The following is a 19,653-nucleotide window of genomic DNA, read 5'->3' on the forward strand; positions in this document are numbered from 1 at the left end:
ATAAATAAATAATAATGCATGGGACTGTCATTTGGGACATTAGGTTGTTTTAACATTGAAACAGTTAGGAATCAGCTAATCAATCATTTTATAAAATGTCTTGTATGCCCAATATGGTAATCTGGCCTATAATCCTTCAAGAAAAGGAGGAATATGAAAGACGATTTAGCATAACCCACCCTTCAAAATATTCTAGTCAAAGACACGCCAGAAATATGTCTACAGTGCATGTACAGCTAGAATGCATGCATTGTCTTAAGTCAGAATGTGCAGATTAGGGAACAAAATTTCGACTGTGTCATGTTTGCGTGTTACTCCTTAGTCTGTGTAGATATTCCTCTAGGTCTACTGCTTTAATCGTAAAACATATGCAGGTTGGGTGAACTGGCGATTCCAAATGGGCCCAGTGCGAGTGGGGCTGTGTACATGCGCACGCGCATACCCAGTGATTCACATCTTGAACCCAGTGCTGCCATTACAGGTCCGTGTCAGTAGCATCCATTAATCTAAGGTCGTGCCTACAAACATCGCTCTCGTCATGCCCACTCAATGGCATCATTCTCGACACGCCCATTCCGAGGAGTCACTTGGGTGTACTAATAAAACGCATTGCATGTTTCTTTCCAACAGATGGTGCATCACAAACATTAGCACCAAATGCCGCATGCTGTGCATATCACGTCTCTGTTTGTAATTCATTTGTATAGAAATGTAAGTAGTACATTTACTGTTGTTGCTTCCTGAACACTTTTGGGTGTGGCTTATGAATTTTGGCTGGCTGGTTAACAAAAATCATACTGTTTTATTGTTTTCCTCCAGGGGGCGCTAGCTCTCTGGTTGGAATAAGTTCTTTTTTAATCTCAACGTTTTAAGTAACCTGAACCTAAATAGATATCTTTCTATATAAAAGCAGTCAGGATTGTCCTTCCGTCCCGTGAGTGCTACGCAGGTGCGGAGTTTCACACACGCCCCGCCCATTTTGCAATGCACGATGGGATTTGTAGTTTCGTTTTTCCAGGTAAAAGATGATTTTCTACTCCAGACTGTGCGATATCTTCTTCTTCTTTCTTACTATATAAAAAGCGGTCGGGATTGTCCTTCCGTCCCGTGAGTGGAAAGCGTAGCGGTATTCCGCTTATCACAGACTTCCTACTTGCAGCTTGCGGTACAAAGCGACATGATGTGAGCAGAGTCCTGGTGCTCCCATCCTTCCCTTGACAAAAAATAATTGAAATAGACAAAATTATGTCTCTGGAAATAATTAATGTTGATGGAGTACAAATGCCTCACCGCGTAGTAAATATCAGGAGGGTTCAAAAGGGCGACCTTGATATAGAAAAAAAGTTTCAATTTCATCACAAAAATAACAGAAACTATGAGTATTAAAGCAATACCGCTCAAATGCAATATAACCAAATTAATGGGTTTGTATAAAATGTCAAATTGATCTACATATTGAACTGCCTTAAGAAGTGGACAACTTAAAAGTTGGTCGCCTTAAAAGGTGGGTCAGCCTAGTATTATTAAAGAGGCGATATCCCTCCCATTGTGATACGGCGGTAAGAAATCACATAAGAGAAAATAACTTGGTTTTCTTTAATGATGATTTATGCGTAATTACACATGAGGAAGCCAATAGCAATTATTAAAGTGGGAGCTCGATGTATACAGTCTACCATTTTCTTCACTGCGCAGGAAGGATTGTCAGGATAAGATGACGTTATCTCCCATCTGTCCGTCGGCTTCAAAAGTGTGCCAGAAAATGTTTCAAGGTTTTATACCCTTTCTCCATGTGCAGGCCCCCCTTAGGTAAATCATGCTATTCCAAACAAGGCAAAGAGAAGATCCAATGTCACGCTGACTCTGTCACACAGAAATAGTACAATGCCCATTTTTGTAGCTGTCCCTTTCTTGTCTTCTAATGCTTGCCTAGCAGTTCTAAATGATGAGACCCTGTGTGTTAAATCTAGCCTTGTGTTAGCTGTACATGTGAGTGGATTTATAAAATATTTTTTGTACAGAGCACAGTGACATATTAAAGTTTTATTCTGATTATATACCCATCTTTGTGATTTCCGCTCGTTTAAGTTTACAACTACAAGTGGAACATCGGAGATGATCTAAAATTAGTGGCACTGCTACTGGGAATGCAGTTTAGATATACCAAGTCTTGCGATTGGGATATAATATTGAAGTAGGAAGACTAAAATACAGCTCAGAAATAAAATCTGAATTAAATGAAGAGTAGTGAATGGCAAACACTGGACAATAAAGAGTTTACTTCCCAAACACGTATGAGGGTATCTTATAGATTTTGACCTGTTAATCACAAAAATCACCTTTAAATTTTCCTATCAAGCACCATTCTGTTGTGTCACAAACATTGCCTTGCGAGTCAGGGGTGTCGAACTCTGGACCTGAAGGGCCACCGTGGCTGCTGGTTTTCATTCTAACCCATTTCCTAATCAGTGACCAGTTTTTCTAATCAACTTGTCTTCCCTTTATTTTAATAGCCCTATTTTTTAAGATCCAGTTCTCTGAATTGATTCCTTTCTTCATTAAATGGCAGCCAAACACAACTGAGATGTAAAACGAGCCAACAGATGTCCAACTAAATTGGGGCTTCAAACTCCAACCAATCTCTTAATGGGAAGCTGATTCTTGGTGTTAAATTAAATCCCGTTATTTAACTCCATGGCTTGTTGCTGCTCTCATTCTGCCACATTGATTTTCTGTTTTTTCTAAGAACATAGAGATCAACCTTACCGAGACCATCACCTTTCTTTATTTTCAGATATTGTGTGATGGTGGGCACAGGTGAGCCGGTCATGATGGCGACTCATTGTTGTTTGGCTGCTAATTAAGGAAAAAGAGCCAACTAAGGGGTCTGAGTCAAGTTGATTAAAACTAAAGCAAAAGAAGCTAAATGGCAGCAAAAGCAGGACACTAATTAAAGAAGATGGTGTTATAATATTAAGTTTAATGTCGCTGTCTCTATGCACACAGTTATGAATCCATTCGTACAGGCAGTATGGTACACAGGGACCAGGCTGCATCTAGAAACCATTAACCTAGTAGTGTGGAGAATGGGACAAACTGCAGTGTGAGCATTGTACTATTCCTGAGATGAAACTGAATCCTTTACTGTCCTTGTTTGGAGACCAGAGAGGGCCCTGCATGTGGAGATGACAATATAAATACATGGAACAAGCAGTCAAACCCTTCGAAGCTGTCGGGTGGAAGATTATGTCATCTGTCCGGAAAATCCTTTCAGCGTGGTGACGAAAGATGGCAGACTACGTAGATCAAGACCCACATCTTGATAGAGTCTGTCATAAGCTTCCCGTCTGTTATACCGTGTAAAATCATCATTAAAGAAAGCTAAGTATAATTCTCTCGTGATTCTTTGTTGTACCGCCGTAATCACTGTGGGAGGGATATCGCCTTTTAATGTCATATCTCTATCTTTCGTTTACTTACCATGCCACAATTAAAATAACTTATTCCAACAAGGGAGCTTTTGCTTCTAAGTGAAACAGATGGCTAGAATGAAAACCTGCAGCCACAGCGGCAACTCCAGCACCGGAGTTCAACACCTATGGTTTATAGGCTTCAATACATGTATGTCCCTGCCAGACTCTTTCTCCAGTTTCCCTGCGGACCAGCCGACGAACCCTCGTCCTAAAGGGATGTCCTTCAAGTCCTTCCATGAGAACCCTGAATACAATGAGGACTGATCATTTATGTTAGGTAGAATGCCTAGAGGGCGGCACGGTGGCGCAGTGGTAGCGCTGCTGCCTCGCAGTTAGGAGACCTGGGTTCGCTTCCCGGGTCCTCCCTGCGTGGAGTTTGCATGTTCTCCCCGTGTATGAGTGGGTTTCCTCCGGGCGCTCCGTTTTCCTCCCACAATCCAAAGACATGGTGGATTGGTGATTCTAAATTGGCCCTAGTGTGTGCTTGGTGTGTTTGTGTGTGTCCTGCGGTTGGTTGGCACCCTGCCCAGGATTGGTTCCTGCCCTGTGTTGGCTGGGATTGGCTCCAGCAGACCCCCGTGACCCTATTCGGATTCAGCGGGTTAGGAGATGGATGGATGGAGAATGCCTAGAGGGGACTGGGTGGTCTCATGGCCTGGAACCCCTGCAGATTTTGTTTTTTTTTTTCTCCAACCATCCTCCCTGGCCATCGGAACTTACTTTTATTCTATGTTAATTAGTGTTCTCTGATTTTAATTCTTACTTTGTCTTTTTTCTCTTTCTTCATCATGTAAAGCACTCTGAGCTACATTATCTGTAGGAAAATGTGTTACAGTATATAAATAAATGTTGTTGTTGTAGTAAAGCCACTTCCGCTCCTCAGAAGACAGACAACATCACTTCCTCTTCCGGTCCTCAAGATCCTACCTCTTTCTGATGTTATTTCCAGTTCCCAGAATTCCATCCTCCCATTACATCACTTCCCGTCTACCAACTATATATGGTGGCCAGTTTCCTTTTTTTGTCCCCTCAGCTCACGTCTGTAAAGAACTACCAAACCAACCTTTTTTCAAGCATACGGGGTGGACCCCTGTAAGCATAAGTTTAATATGTCACTCTATCTTATAAAACCTGATTTTGTTACTCACATGTGGTACAGCAGACACACAGCCAGATTAAGCACACTAGAACTGCCAAGCGCGCAATGTGACAAATGGAAGTCGTGTGCAGTCAGACTGTGGGATCTGTAACCGTGTGCCGCTTCTACAGTATCTGGTAAGTCGGCACAGAATTGTGTCCTTGTTGTTACCTTGTTTGGAACTGCATGCTTGTCTGAGGAGGCCCTGGAGGTGGAGAAACAGTATAAAGCCTTGGCACACCTTTGAAGCCAACAAATGGATGGAAGACGTTGCCACCTGTTCCTGAGAATCTTTTCTGCATCTGCACTGATGACATCGACAGACTCCACTCCTCTGGCTCCCGGCTCCCTGACCAGGTCTTGTCACTGGCTTCATTCGTGCTTGTACTATCTACATTAAACAAATTTATTTCACCTACGTGATTTCTTACTGCCATATCACTAGGGAGGGGTATCGTCTTTTATGTTATATCTATCTAGATTTGGGTTAAGAAACACGCATCAATCACAAAAGAACTCATTCCCGGGGCGGCGAGTCCCCTGTAGGACACAATCCCCAAGCCTTTCACTTTGTCGCGTGTGCTCTTTCACAATTGCAATCACACATTTTTGCGATTTTCTCTCATATTACAAGGTTACATATACAATGCAACAATAACAACTGGAACTGGATCTAAAAGTAGTGGCACTGCTACTGGGAATACAGCTCAGATATACCAAGTACTGCGAATGGAACTGCCATGCTAAAGAGCCTCACCACATTAAAAAGAACTGGCCACTCTGTGGCACACAAACCACTCATCGGCCCAACAAAGAGATACTTTGCCTCCTCTTCATATAAAACTTGGATTCCGTCATGCATGTGCGTCAGAAGGTTACTTTCCAAGATTGTTTGAGGTAAGCACCACCACTCTGGCACTGTGGCTGATGACATTCTTTCTTTTTCCACCCACAACTCTTAGAAGACGTCCAATGAGGGCAATCGATCCCTCCTCATCCGGTTTGAGGACTATAAAGCCGAGACACTCCCAGAATGTGATGCTGCATTTGGGAAAGAGCGAACTGCCAGACAGAACTCCAATCTAACCGGACTGCTCTACAGAGCTTGGAACAGCTTTGTTATGCCGAGTGTGTTCAAATAAACCGTTATCTTGATGTGCAGAGTTTGTAAAGTTTGTACCCGCGAACTTGTTACAGAGCACTCAGTGGTGAGCACTATACAAAAAATAAACTGAATTTAGAGTAATATTACGAGATTGCAATCTGAAGTGCACACTTTATGTACATGCACTTTATATAATCATACATTGTACTGTAGACAATGCCCACCTGATGGAATAAAGCCAAGAAAATCGTTTACGTTCTCTCAAGCATACATTTCTAAAACTAAGTGTACCAAAAGAAACAGAACACAAATGAAAGCCCTGCAGCCCCTCTGCATCCATCTTCACAGGCAACTGTGCTGCAGGTCCAAGAGGTTGGCTCTCCCACCTCAGTCGTTCTCCCCCACACAGTTTCTCCATCTCATTGTTTCAATGCCAGGCCCAATAGATGAGACATGGCTCTATTCACTGGTTGGCGAGTTACCCTAAGGTCACTGGTATCTTTTTGCTAATGTATATTGTCAGATTCCCAGCTGAACACTTCAAACAAAATAAACAAGGAGATCATTCTATTTACTATACAATATGTGAAATGACTAAGCAAATGGCTAAAAATAAATCCTTTTCATTATTTCAGAAGTAGTTATGTGACTCAGAGACTTAAAGAACCATACAGTACAGAAATTTAGGAGGACACAATGTTCCTACAGCGTTTCAGTGAGAAGGGCTTTGGAAGAGATAGAGAACAGAAGATAAAGAGGAATGAAGAAGACCAAATATAGGAGGTTTAGCGATGATCAGGATTCAGAAGTTAGCCTGCAGGGAGAGCTACTGAAAAGAGCAGACAAGTTTAAATGTCTGTGATCACTGGTAGCCGGAAATGGAGAATCGGATGCAGAGATAGCTTAGAGTGCGGTGTGGATGCACAGCCGGTTCGAGGAGTTTTGCTGCCCTAGGCGAAGCTGTAAATGGTGCCTCGTCACCCCCTTTGCTTTGAGTGGAATCGTCACTGCCAGACTTGTACATTGAGACCTGGAGACGGGAGTGGGGACACCAAAGTATTTAGGACTTCAAATTCACAGTTTGAGAATGTCAACTTATAGCAATGTAGGTTTTAAAATAAGCCCAATTTAAAGTGTGACAAAAACGTCACATAAAATCATGGCACAAAATCATTGCACTGTTAGGCTTAGGGTTTTATATATTTTGCCAAATTGCGCTCTTTGTTTCTTGAGGTTATTTGAATGCCTCAAAGTCTTTCCTCTGGGGCTCCATGGTGGGACACTTTGCCGTGTGTGCTGCGTTTTTTTATAGTGAAATCTGTGCTGGGGTAGACAAGTGTGCGCCATAATGCTTGCAACCCACACTGCCTCCTTAGCTTCAACAGGAAACGTTAAAGAACAATAAAACAGCACGTCAAAACAATGTAAAAAATGACAAATTAAATAGTGTTATACTCGATCATGATTTTATGGAAGTCAGTGAGAAATGGGAACATTTAATACAAAAGTAGACACCAAAAACTATTCCTTCCTGACACCCTCCTTGTGTCGAATATCAGAAGCCACTCGTTCATTTTAATCATCACATAGACAGTACATACGGTATATCCATCCATTTTCCAACCCGCTATACCATAACTACAGGGTCACAGGGGTCTGCTGGAGCCAATCCCAGCCAACACAGGGCACAAGGCAGGAAACAAATCCCTGGGCAGGGCACAAACACACACACACACATACTAGGGAGAATTTAGAATCGCCAATGCACTTAACCTGCATGTCTTTGGACTGTGGGAGGAAACTTTGTAGACACAGAGAGAACATGCAAACTCCACGCAGGGAGGCAAACCCGGGTCTCCTAACCACGAGGCAGCAGCGCCACCATGCCGCCGCATACGGTATATATTGTAGATAAATATACTTTATTGGCCATCATTTGGAAATGTACAGCAATTTAAAGTCTATGGTGAGAATTTAAAATCCTCCAAGATCCCTTAACTCTTTACAAAAAACAGTTTACTAAAAAGCAATGGATTAACATAGAAATCAACATTAAACATCTGTTGCTGCTTGCTGTGGCTGCCAGTTTGCCAAGAATGTGCGGCATGCTTGCTGCCAGGCTGTCTTTGTGTGGCTGGAGCTTATTGCAATCTGGTTTCTACCTCTTATCATTGTTAAGTGGCGGTCCTCCCAGACGAGCAGTGCTGTAGGCATGTCAGCTACTTGGACCTGTTCAGCACCACAATTAGCTGGGGACCAGTCAGATGAAACTGGAACCTCACATTCGTTTTCGATCGCTTGTATCAAAGTCGGAGTCCGACAAGTCAGAGTCCAACAGGCAAAACGCCGTCCACGGAGTATTTTGCTTTACATGTCTGCATTGATCTCTCGCCAAGTGTCGGGGCCATTTTTTGCCTTTGTTTGTGCCTTGCTACTCACGGGAGTGCAAGAAATCTCGGTCAAAACCAATGAGGCTAACTTTCCTTCTAGCAACGAGAGTCCAACTAACACAGAACGGTTGGTTTTGTCACCGTTTACAGGTGATTACCATACTTTTGACAAATGTAATATAATGTAAACATATAAAGCACACCAGGATTTGTAACTCCTCTAGTACACTAAACACTTTTACAAGTTACATTAAACAGAAAAATGTATGGGAACTATCATGAAAAGAGATCAAAATACAGAAAAAACATGAAATATTTTAAAAACAGGGTGGCACGGTGGCGCAGTGGTAGCGCTGCTGCCTCGCAGTTAGGAGACCTGGGTTCGCTTCCCGGGTCCTCCCTGCGTGGAGTTTGCATGTTCTCCCGTGTCTGCGTGGGTTTCCTCCGGGCGCTCGGTTTCCTCCCACAATCCAAAGACATGCAGGTTAGGTGGATTGGCGATTCTAAATTGGCCCTAGTGTGTGCTGGGTGTGTTTGTGTGTGTCCTGCGGTGGGTTGGCACCCTGCCCAGGATTGGTTCCTGCCTTGTGCCCTGTGTTGGCTGGGATTGGCTCCAGCAGTCCCCCGTGACCCTGTATTTGGATTCAGCGGGTTAGAAAATGGATGGATGGATCTTAAAAACATAAACCCATCTACAGTTTTCAATTCTAGTCCTTGATTCCGGCGCACCACAGCAGCCATTCCAGAATTCCTGCAGGATACCACAAAGATCTGACAAGGGGTCTGTTATTAGCGATGGAATGGTGATTTAATGTGCAATGTGGTAATTTAATGTGTGAAGATACAGGCAATGGAGATAAATGCTGAAAGAATAAGTGGATTGTATTAAAAGAAAAAAAAAAGAGAGAATTTTTCAGACCTCAGGGTATGTTCTAAAATTATTCATTGGAGTTGCATAAAGCTCAAGAGGCCAGAGTCTGATCTGAGCCTCAGGTGAACAGCTGGTTACCACCGCAGGGAATTCCTATCTGAATATGTTAAAAGATATGAAAGCTTTGGCCAATTATTTCATTTTTTTTTCCCAAGCATTACTGAAAATGGAAATCATTTTTAGGAACAACTTCAATCTGATTGTAAAGATGTGCTACCTCGCCACACTTGCCGTTCCATTACATAAATATAGAAGGCCATTTTATTTCCCTTTAATGTCTATGAGGAATCTGTTCTCTGGCACATTGCTGTTGCTCACATTTTTGTAAGTTTGATGTAACACTTTGAAAACTCAATCATGCAAAGTTTTCCTGGTATGAGAATTTAAATGTTGCCTTTGCAAGTGTACACAGGTCTGAAGATTATAAAAGATATCTTCCATTGTAGACCACAAGAGGGCGCTTTGATGGTAGCAGTCCATCTGACAATTTTTTGTTCATCATATTGGACTGCAGTTCTGTCCACACTCACTCGCTTAGTCCAAAGTGTAAAATGTAGGAATATAAAGTCATGTGAAAAAATAAAGTATACTCCATGAAATGCTTTTCCTTTTTTTAGCAAATGTAGGCTATTCTTCTTTTAAATAGTGGCAGGAGGAGGAGTACAGGAAGCTAATCAAAGACTTTGTTCAATGGTGCGACTCAAACCACTTACACCTGAACAACAGCAAGACCAAGGAGCTGGTGGTGGATTTTAGGAGGTCCAGGCCCCTCATGGACCCCGTGATCATCAGAGGTGACTGTGTGCAGAGGGTACAGACCTATAAATACCTGGGAGTGCAGCTGGATGATAAACTGGACTGGACTGCCAATACTGATGCTCTGTGTAAGAAAGGACAGAGCCGACTATACTTCCTTAGAAGGCTGGCGAACTTCAACATCTGCAATAAGATGCTGCCGATGTTCTACCAGACGGTTGTGGCGAGTGCCCTCTTCTACGCAGTGGTGTGCTGGGGAGGCAGCATAAAGAAGAGGGACGCCTCACGCCTGGACAAACTTGTTAAGAAGGCAGGCTGTATTGTAGGAGTAAAGTTGGACAGTTTAACATCTGTGGCAGAGCGACGGGCACTAAGCAAACTCCTGTCAATCATGAAGAATCCACTGCATCCACTAAACAGGATCATCTCCAGACAGAGGAGCAGCTTCAGCGACAGACTGCTGTCACCGTCCTGCTCACTGACAGACTGAAAAGATCGTTCCTCTCCAACACTATGCGACTCTTCAGTTCCACCCGGGGGAGTAAATGCTAACATTATTTAAAGTTATTGTCTGCTTTTATATGCATTTTTATTACTCTTTAATTTAATTTTTTTTTTTTGTATCAGTATACTGCTGCTGGATTATGTGAATATCCCCTTGGGATTAATAAAGTATCTATCTATCTAGTATCTGTAGATGAAGTTAATATAACAAACATCATGCCACATTTACAATTTATACTTTATACTAGTTGTACTCCCTATCTAAAACTGATTGAAATCTACAGTAAATAAATCGCTGTAGACTGCAGAATTAGCACCTGCAGGACACCTTGCAGTATTTGTGTCTCTGTTATATGGCATTTGGTATGGGATTTGTAAAAGCAATGTTCATGGCTGTGATACACCATCTGTTGGAATGACAAAGGCAATGCATTTTATTTCCAGAAACTAGCTGTGGTACCCATCTAAGATGGGCTAAATTCTAAGTAATCAACATGGACCTTGGTGTTATTATTTGCAGTGCACCATCTACTGGGTATAATGGATGTAGTAATAAAATGCATGACTGCAAAAGTTTGTGATGTGCCATCTGTTGGAATGACAAATGCAGTGCATTTTATTTCTAAGAACTAGCTGTGCTTTCCATCTAAGATGGGTTCAAATCTAAATAAGCACCATGGAACTCATAGTTAACATTTGCAGTGCACTCTCATATGTTGTAATGGAGGTAGATTATAAAATGCGTTATTACAACTGTTTGTGATGCGCTATCTGTTGGAGTGACAAATGCAAAGCAGGTGTCCCTGTTATGTGCCATTTGGTACGGAATTCGTAAAAGCAGTGTTAATGTTTGTGATGCGCCATCTGCTGGAATTACAAATGCAATATATTTTATTAGTACAAAGTTAATGAGACATAACCACCAGACAGACACACAGACACTTATCCTTTTATTAAGGTGGATTGTAAAATTTAAATAAACATAAAAGCAAGTTTTGCACGAGGTAAAAGGTCCACCCCTTTACTTAGCTATACTTCTAATCAGAATTAGGTGTAAATGATTAGATCATCATGAGAGACGATCTTGACTGAAGCGGCCTTATTTAAACTTCAGACCTGTGGCTGGGTGTGCTCTTTGTCGCTGAAGTGTGCGTCATCACCATGCCTTGATTGAAAGATCTCTCCGAGGTCTGCAAAAAGTCAAAGACTGTAGGCTTCGTGTAGGAAACGCAGGCTTGAGGGAGCAATGGCAGCTATTAGGGCCAAGGGGTTGGGAGGGGATTTACTTTTTCCATAGACAGAAATGGTCGTGCTCTTCTTTTTTAGTTGATATTATTGCAAGTTCAGATTTTCATTGCTTTGGTTTTATTTTCCCCCCATTACATCACCTTTATCTATAGATGCTGTTTAAATGAAGATCAAATCTTAATAAGTACACACGTTTAAAAAAAAAAAAAATCACATTTCATGGGCTGTAAATATGACACATGCTTCAGATAGACAGATAGATAGATGACAGGCACTATATACTATACTGATAGATAGATGACAGGCACTATATACTATACTGATAGATAGATAGACAGATAGATGAAAGGCACTATATACTATACTGATAGATAGATGACAGGCACTATATACTATACTGATAGACAGACAGATAGATGACAGGCACTATATACTATACTGATAGACAGACGGATAGATGACAGGCACTATATACTATACTGATAGACAGACGGATAGATGACAGGCACTATATACTATACTGATAGACAGACAGATAGATAGATGACAGACACTATATACTATACTGATAGATAGACAGATAGATGACAGGCACTACATACTATAATGATAGATAGTGTAGTATAGTATATAGTGCCTGTCATCTATCTCTCTAACATAGGGAGGTTAGGGATCTGCACTGGCAATCGGAAGGTTGCCAGTTCAAATCCCATAAATGCCAAAAGGGACTCTGCTCTGTTGGGCCTTTGAGCAAGACCCTTAACCTGCTATTGCGGAGTGCTTTGAGTAGTGAGAAAAGCGCTATTTAAATGCAAAGAATTATTACTATAAAGTGTCAGAGGTGGCTGGGGTGGTGACCCGGCCAGGACCGGAAGAGGGCTTGTGCCTTCCCCAGACCATCTGGGGGCTGACGACCTGGTTCCTTTGGGGGCCATGGGTACAGAGCTTTGAAGCTCCACCCTGTAGGGTGCCCGTGGTCACCGCCAGGGGGCACCCCTATGCCTTTGGAGCTCTCGACCTCAGCACTTCCGCCACACCAGGAAGTGCTGTGGGGGAAGAGGAGCAGGGACACCCGGAGTGCTTCCGGGGATACAGCCGGCACTTCCGCCACACGGGGGCATGTCGGTGGGAGATTGCTGGGAAGCACCTGGAGCACATCCGGGTGTGAATAAAAGGGGCCGCCTCGCTTCATTCGAGGAGAGAGTCGGGAGTGGAGTGGACTGAGCTTGCTGGAGGAGGCAAGGAGGCGGCCTGAAGAAGGTAAGGCATTGTCTGGCCAGGACTTTGGGGACTTGTGGGGTTTATGGTGCACTTATGGACTTGTATATACTGTAAATAAACGTGTGTTGGGTGAAATGAACGTGTCTACCTGTCTGTGTCCGGGCCAGCCTCCACAACAGATAGATAGATCAATCCATCCATCCATTATCCAACCTGCTATATCTTAACACAGGGTCACGGGGGTCTGCTGGAGCCAATCCCAGCCAACAGAGGGTGCAAGACAGGAACAAATCCAGGGCAGGGCACCAGCCTACTGCATAGATAGATAGATAGATAGAATGATATCCCACATGTTTGCTTGGGAGGCAGCTTAAGGGCTCTGTTGATGGTAATTACCCACCAAACCAGAAGGTGGCATCATGTAATAATGCCTTTTCTCTTCCTCCATCTGTAAAATGGCAGTTGTTCCTGTCACCAATGTCCATTCCGTGGTCTGCCCTCCTGGACCCTCCCCTTCCTGCCTTGAACCCATATGACCGAAAGGTCGGCTTTGTTTAAGTTAGGTCTGCGTTGGACTCCTGTCTGAAAAGACAAACACTGCTGTCTTTGTAAAGGGATCATTTCTTTTTCATTATATGGGGTCATGGACACTTCCCAAAACCTTTTTTGTGTTTCTGCTGAATAATTCATTGGCTGAAAGTCCTCAGTGTTGGAGGATGTGCAGCGTTGTTCATAATGGCAGTCAGTTTTGTTTTCATTCTCTCCTTTGTTACGACCTCCATATGGTCCAGCGTGTGTCCCATAACTGAACCTGCCCTTTTAAGTATCTTGTTGATTCAGTGGGCTTCTCTTGCAGTGATGTTACCAGCCCAGCACACCACAATGCCCATCACAGAATGTCACTTTCCACACTAAAGGACCGCAGTCCCCTAAGAAAGATGATCTGCTCAGCCCTTTCTCATCTAAATTCCTCTGTGTTCTGGGACCAGTCCGAGCTGTCATTGATGTGGACCCCCAAATACTTGCAGGAGTAGACCACCTGTATATCCACTCCCTGAATTGTGACCGGACGTAGAAGCTCTTTGGTGTGGTGAAAGTCCATAAGCAGGTCTTTGGTTTTGCTGATGTAAAATGGCAGACAATTCTCTTTGCACCAAGAAACAAACGTCTCCACCGGACTCCTCTCTTCTTCTATCTACTATACTTTAACCGTAACTTCACTTTGCCCTGCATGAAAACCTCCTGTCTGGGCAATAATATTTTCCCTTTCACAAGGATCACAGTTCTGACTGACAATGAAAAAAATGTCTGTAGTGTATGGATTTCCCCACACTGTGGATTTAGACAAATCAGTTTAACCATAAACATATGAAAAGAGCAGAACAGAATACGGCTTCAAACCCAAACTTGAAATTTCGGATGTTTTCTGGTACAGAAGGTCATGGAAAGTTATACAATATAGACTAACTTTTAAATCAAGAACATATGACACGAAGCTTTGAGCAACATTTCTGTAATTTTTAACCCATGAATCACACAAAAGCTTATTATACACAGACACAAAATATTCACACATCAGATGTTCAATGGAAAAAAAAAAAGGGCCCAAACATTTTCTACATCAACATGGGCGCACAACATCCTTCCGTTTTTCTAATCCACTTACCGAGTTCAGGCTTGTGGGCAGTCAACGCCTACACTGGAACGGCGGAAATCGAAAAACGAGGCGCTGGCTGACCGTACGGCGGATTCAGAAAAGTGTTCAGACCCTTTCACTTACTGCGCACTTCATTGTGTTGAAGATTTCATTTTAAATGGATACATTTGTCATCTGGTGTTCATCCAGCCAAGGTGGGCACAGGTCACTGCTTTATATTTCCAAACCAGTACATTAGCTGCTTGTAGCAGCACATATTAAGTTTAAATCCATGATCGAATAGAAAGCCTTTGTCATCGTAAAAAAAATTATGATGAAGTATATGGAGTACGACAAGCAAACAAACACTAATTTGGTGAAGAAAAAAAAAAAACACACTACATGTAAAATACATACTTGTAATGAAAGCATTAGTAATACAGGGTGGCGCAGGGAAATGGAAAATTTTAGAACTAGGTGTTGGCGACCCTGGGGCGTCAGGAGTTGTTTTGGATCGATTCTACCTCGTCTAGAAGCCCTTGCCATTCGCTATAATGGAGCAGTGGAGTATTCGCTATGAAAGCCTTTTATACGAATGGCGATAGTGTGACAAAGGGAATTTCGGCGTCATTACCAGTTAGGACGTCATGATTGTGTCCTGTCTGCTCATGCGATTACAACATGGGTGCGTTATTTCAGAGAAACGGGCTCAGCCTTAATAAAGAAGTCCCCAAGTGGAGCCACTTCATATACTGCCTGATAATCGATGGTAGCTATTCGACGATTGCCTGGAAGATGCGTCATTTCACACAGCGGTGACATTCCATGGCCTCTGAGATCTCCAGATGTCACTTCTGTGGGGACATCTTAAAAGCCAAGTGCACTGCACAGGTCCTGCAACCAATAGTGACTGCTGATAAGTGGAGGGTGTGTTCTTTTATATGAAGAAGAGGCGGGACAGGAGGGGAAGTGAAGTCGGAAGGAGGGCGTGGTCTGATTTGGGAAGTAGGTGGAGTTTCAGCCGGCCTTACCTTCTGAAGGTCTGCGAAAGAGGGAGAGAAGCCATTTTTGTACGAGCGTTTTTGCTTCGTTTTATATTTTATATATAAATTTTCTATTTAAATTTGTATTTTCCTTGGTTTGGATTTTCTTAGTCCTGCCTGAGACATTGCTGGTGTATAGTTTGTTGAGGAGCAAGTCCAGTGGATGTGTTTATGAACAATGAGTCAACGACCAACAAAGTGAAGCCCTGGATGAAATAATGAAGGAGTTGTCGGATTTCGATACATCAGACAACTCCAATGAAGAGGACAATGATGATGGAAGTGACACTGTGTCAAGTGATGAGGAAACAAAAATTGGTGATGAAACAGCCCCTCGTGGAGATGCAGCAAATGTAGCCAAGAAGTGACGCTGTCACATGTGTCCAAGGGCAAAGGAGAGAAAGATAAAGGCCGCTTGCTCCCAGTGCAAACTTCCGGTTTTCCAGGAACATTCGGAGCATTCCCTTCTGTGTCTGGCCTGCATACAAGTTGAAGTTGAGGCAGATTTTGAGTGACTTGTCTGTGTGCGAATCGGACGTGTAACTGATGTCTTGTTTTAGTGCTACTGTGACTGTACTTTATATGATTTGGTGAACACGCTACTATTACAAAGGTAACATGTAAACCATTGAAAATTTACATCACATTTATTTCATTTCAGAGGTAATATAAATTTCTGAAGCTATTGTATTGCTCTTTAGGCAGATTTAACCAGTTTAAAATGGTCTGCAAGATGGGGGTCTGCAAGATCCCCCCCCTTCATGGAAACGTTATAAAAATGGCATTCATGGATAAGGGTTAAAATGGTCCAACGGTTGATACAGAAAGTGAGAATGTGGAACAGCAAATGACCCACTTGCATTAAGCAGTTCACTCCCTTACCAGGTGTCACGCATGAGGGTCTCCTTCCGAGTTCCTCCCAGGTATGTGATACCACATCCGCTACGAGAGGGGGGCGCTGCCGCTAACCGTCTCGTCTTCCTCTTCTTCTTCCACTACAGTGCAGAGAAACTAAACTCCACCCCTTCCAGTCCCCCCTGGGCCATAAAAAAGTGTGGCCTCCCCGGAAAGGAGGCATCACTTGTGGTCTAAGCGACCTAAGCAAAGGAGCTCCACATCCCGATAATAACTGCAGAGGCCACTCAGAACGACTAAGCCAGAATGTTACAGTGGCACCATTTTTCTTTCTTTTGAGCGCCATAGTGTGTTATTTTTGTTTAAAACTTGGGGAGGACGGCTGGGATGGTGCACAAAAAAAAAAAATGGATCAGACTGTCATTTCCTTGGAGAAGCACAGCAGAATAAATCCCCTTCTCCGTCGCGCTCATTACATTTTATATTCTCCATTCACAACACGATAGATAGATAGATAGATAGATAGATAGATAGATAGATAGATAGATAGATAGATAGATAGATAGATAGATAGATAGATAGATAGATAGATAGAGTGGAGGATGGCCGGCTGTTTATCCCGGCCAATACCCCCAAGCCGCCAGGTGGAGCCCTCCTTGCAGCATGGAGGTCCCCAGAAGACCAGCAGGGCATCATGGACAATGGAGTTTTTATGCACCGCCGTGCTGGATGCCATGGGGGCCACTAGAGGGAGCTGCAGGGAGGACCGAAGAGTTCTCATTGCCCTATGACCCGGAAGTTCGGCATAGGAAGAGCGACGGGCTTCCGGGGTGAGAAAAAGCATTGTTTACCCTGACCAGGAAGGAATAAGGACTTATGGACTGTTGGATTGGGAACACTTCCGGGTCAGGGGGATATAAAAGGACTGTGGGAGCTCCCAGACGGCGAGCTGAGTTGGGAGGCAGGGTGGCTAAACGTCTGGGAGTGGAGGATTGGTTTATTGTATTTTTGTGATTTATTATTGGAGAATTGTGGAGAGGAGCGTGCTTTGTGCACATAATTATTATAATAAATAATTATTTGGACTTTTATCTGGTGTCTGACGTGTGGTCCGAGGGTACAAGGGTGCGAGAAAACCCTTTAATCTGTCACAATAGATAGATTGATAACCATCCCAAGATACAACGAGAAGAAACACAAAGAGAAGTCAAAATTACAGCACGTTTGTCGGAGTTAATATTTCCCGATGGTCGTGGAAGTGTTAACACTTTGAGGCCATTTATCCTGCTGGATGAAGCATTCAGCTCTGACTAAATTGCCTGGAACCATATTTTACAAAACACAGGCACCCAGCCTGTCATTGCTATTAAATTATTGCAGCTTTAATGCAGTCTTGTCAACTGCAATAATTTTTATGGCCAAACATTCATTTGCTTCTATCTTCTATCTTGTATTACTTTTGCAATTAATCTCAAGTCCTATTTCTGTACATTATTCCAGAAGGTTGAAATGCCATTTGGGTCTGTTTAGAACTCTGCTATCAATCTCCTTTGTTTACCATCATCATAAATAATTATAATTTTATTATCGTTTTTAATGCATTAATTGCACATGATGCAAACAACATACATTTTTGCAACTAAGATGGAAAAGTTAAAGTCAAAAGGAAGGATGGAAGGGCATTCAAGCCGTTTGGCTGCTTAACTCATTGCCGGCAGTAGTGTGGAAAGCAGAGTCGCTCAACTTTCAGCATATGAGCAATCAGTTGGAAGGCAGGTGGTCTTAAATTGAAACACATATGCTTTGGCCATCAGAATGGTGCACTTTTCTAAACATGGCTAAACATGACGGCAGTATGTATTGCAATAACAGCTCGTGGCCGCATTCACCTTTGGAGTATTTTTTCCACATCCAGTAGAGTAAAAAGCACTGGTATCCATTATTATAATAAATATATATATATATATATATATAATAAATAACATCTTTATATATATATATATATATATATATATATATATATATATATATATATATATATATATATATATATATATATATATATATATATATATATATATATACATACACACACACACACACACCGTATTTATGTGTGTACCATTTACATGCACATTTTTTCCCCAAAAATTAGAATTAGAAAATCAGGTGCACGTCATACACGAGGAAATGTAATTCTGTAATGTTTACTTCTGCTTGGGCTCCCTCGCTCTGTCGCTCTCTCTCTCTCTCTCTCTCTCTCCCTCGCTCTGTCGCTCTCTCTCTCTCTCCCTAGCTTGCTCAAGATCTCTTGCTCGCACACTCGCGCTCTCTCTCTCTCGTGCTCTCTCTAAACGCTTCCTATACAATCACAACGTGCATCATACACGGGTCAAAATGACTTTCGTGATTTTCTTTGTAAAAATTAGGGTGCACGTTTTACACGAGGGCGTGTGGTACACGAGTAAATACGGTATATAAAATCCAAAGTCTGTCCACTTTTCACAAGAGAACTACTTAATGGATTTCTATAGTTTTCTTGAACATTCTGGTTAATTTTGCGACTTCTCTCATCACGCTAAGTATCACAGTTTACTTGAGGTACTGATTTATTTGCACAAATCCGAGAGAGAGAGAGAGGCTCTGGGCCAAGGGGAGTGGGAAGTGGGACCTCGGGAGTAGGGAGCCGTGCGGGACCACGTGCCAGCCTCAAATCGAGTCAGTCTACCTTTCACGATATGTTGGAGTGTACCTTGCCTCTGCTTCGCTAGCGATACTGATTTGTTTATTGATTTTTAAAGTTTGTCCTGTTTCACTAATACGTGGGCCTAGCCGCAGGAGACAGCTAGTTTATGATACAATTGGTTATATTTCTTTTGTTTACATTGGGAGCGCAGGCAGGTCATGTGACTTGGTAATGGTCACATGGCATCAGTACCAGGGCTTGAACCCTCAGCCTCAGGGTTTGAAGTCCAAAGCCTTGACCACTACACCGCACCGCCCACATAGTCTTAACTCATAGGCCCACTGCAACTCATACTCATCACTGAATGATTTATTTCTAATAAATGCTACATGTAGTGTATGATATTGTATTCATTGTGTTACATTTTATTTTTATACATTATTTTTTGGCTGACATATTTATCCAAGGAAGCTTACAACATTTGAGAGATATGATTGGTTACATTTATTTTCTTTTATTCAGACAGGTAATGTGACTTGCTCATGGTCACATAGTGCCAGTAGGGGGTTTTGAACCCACAACCATAGGGTCAGAGGTCCAAATCCTTAACCACTTTTCCACACTTGTGTTTCCCAAGTATTTAACCAGCTGTACAGATTACTCAATA

The 19,653-nt window shown here is 42.5% G+C and overlaps 1 protein-coding gene across 1 annotated transcript in view; it reads right to left on the reverse strand.

Moving 5' to 3' along the window:
* Positions 1 to 19,653, reverse strand: part of cntfr (ciliary neurotrophic factor receptor) — a 734,458-nt gene that overhangs the window by 667,034 nt on the left and 47,771 nt on the right. The gene's annotated exons all lie outside the window — the stretch shown is intronic.

This window comes from Polypterus senegalus, chromosome 7, assembly GCF_016835505.1.
Source record: "Polypterus senegalus isolate Bchr_013 chromosome 7, ASM1683550v1, whole genome shotgun sequence".
Taxonomy (NCBI): Eukaryota; Metazoa; Chordata; class Cladistia; order Polypteriformes; family Polypteridae; genus Polypterus; species Polypterus senegalus.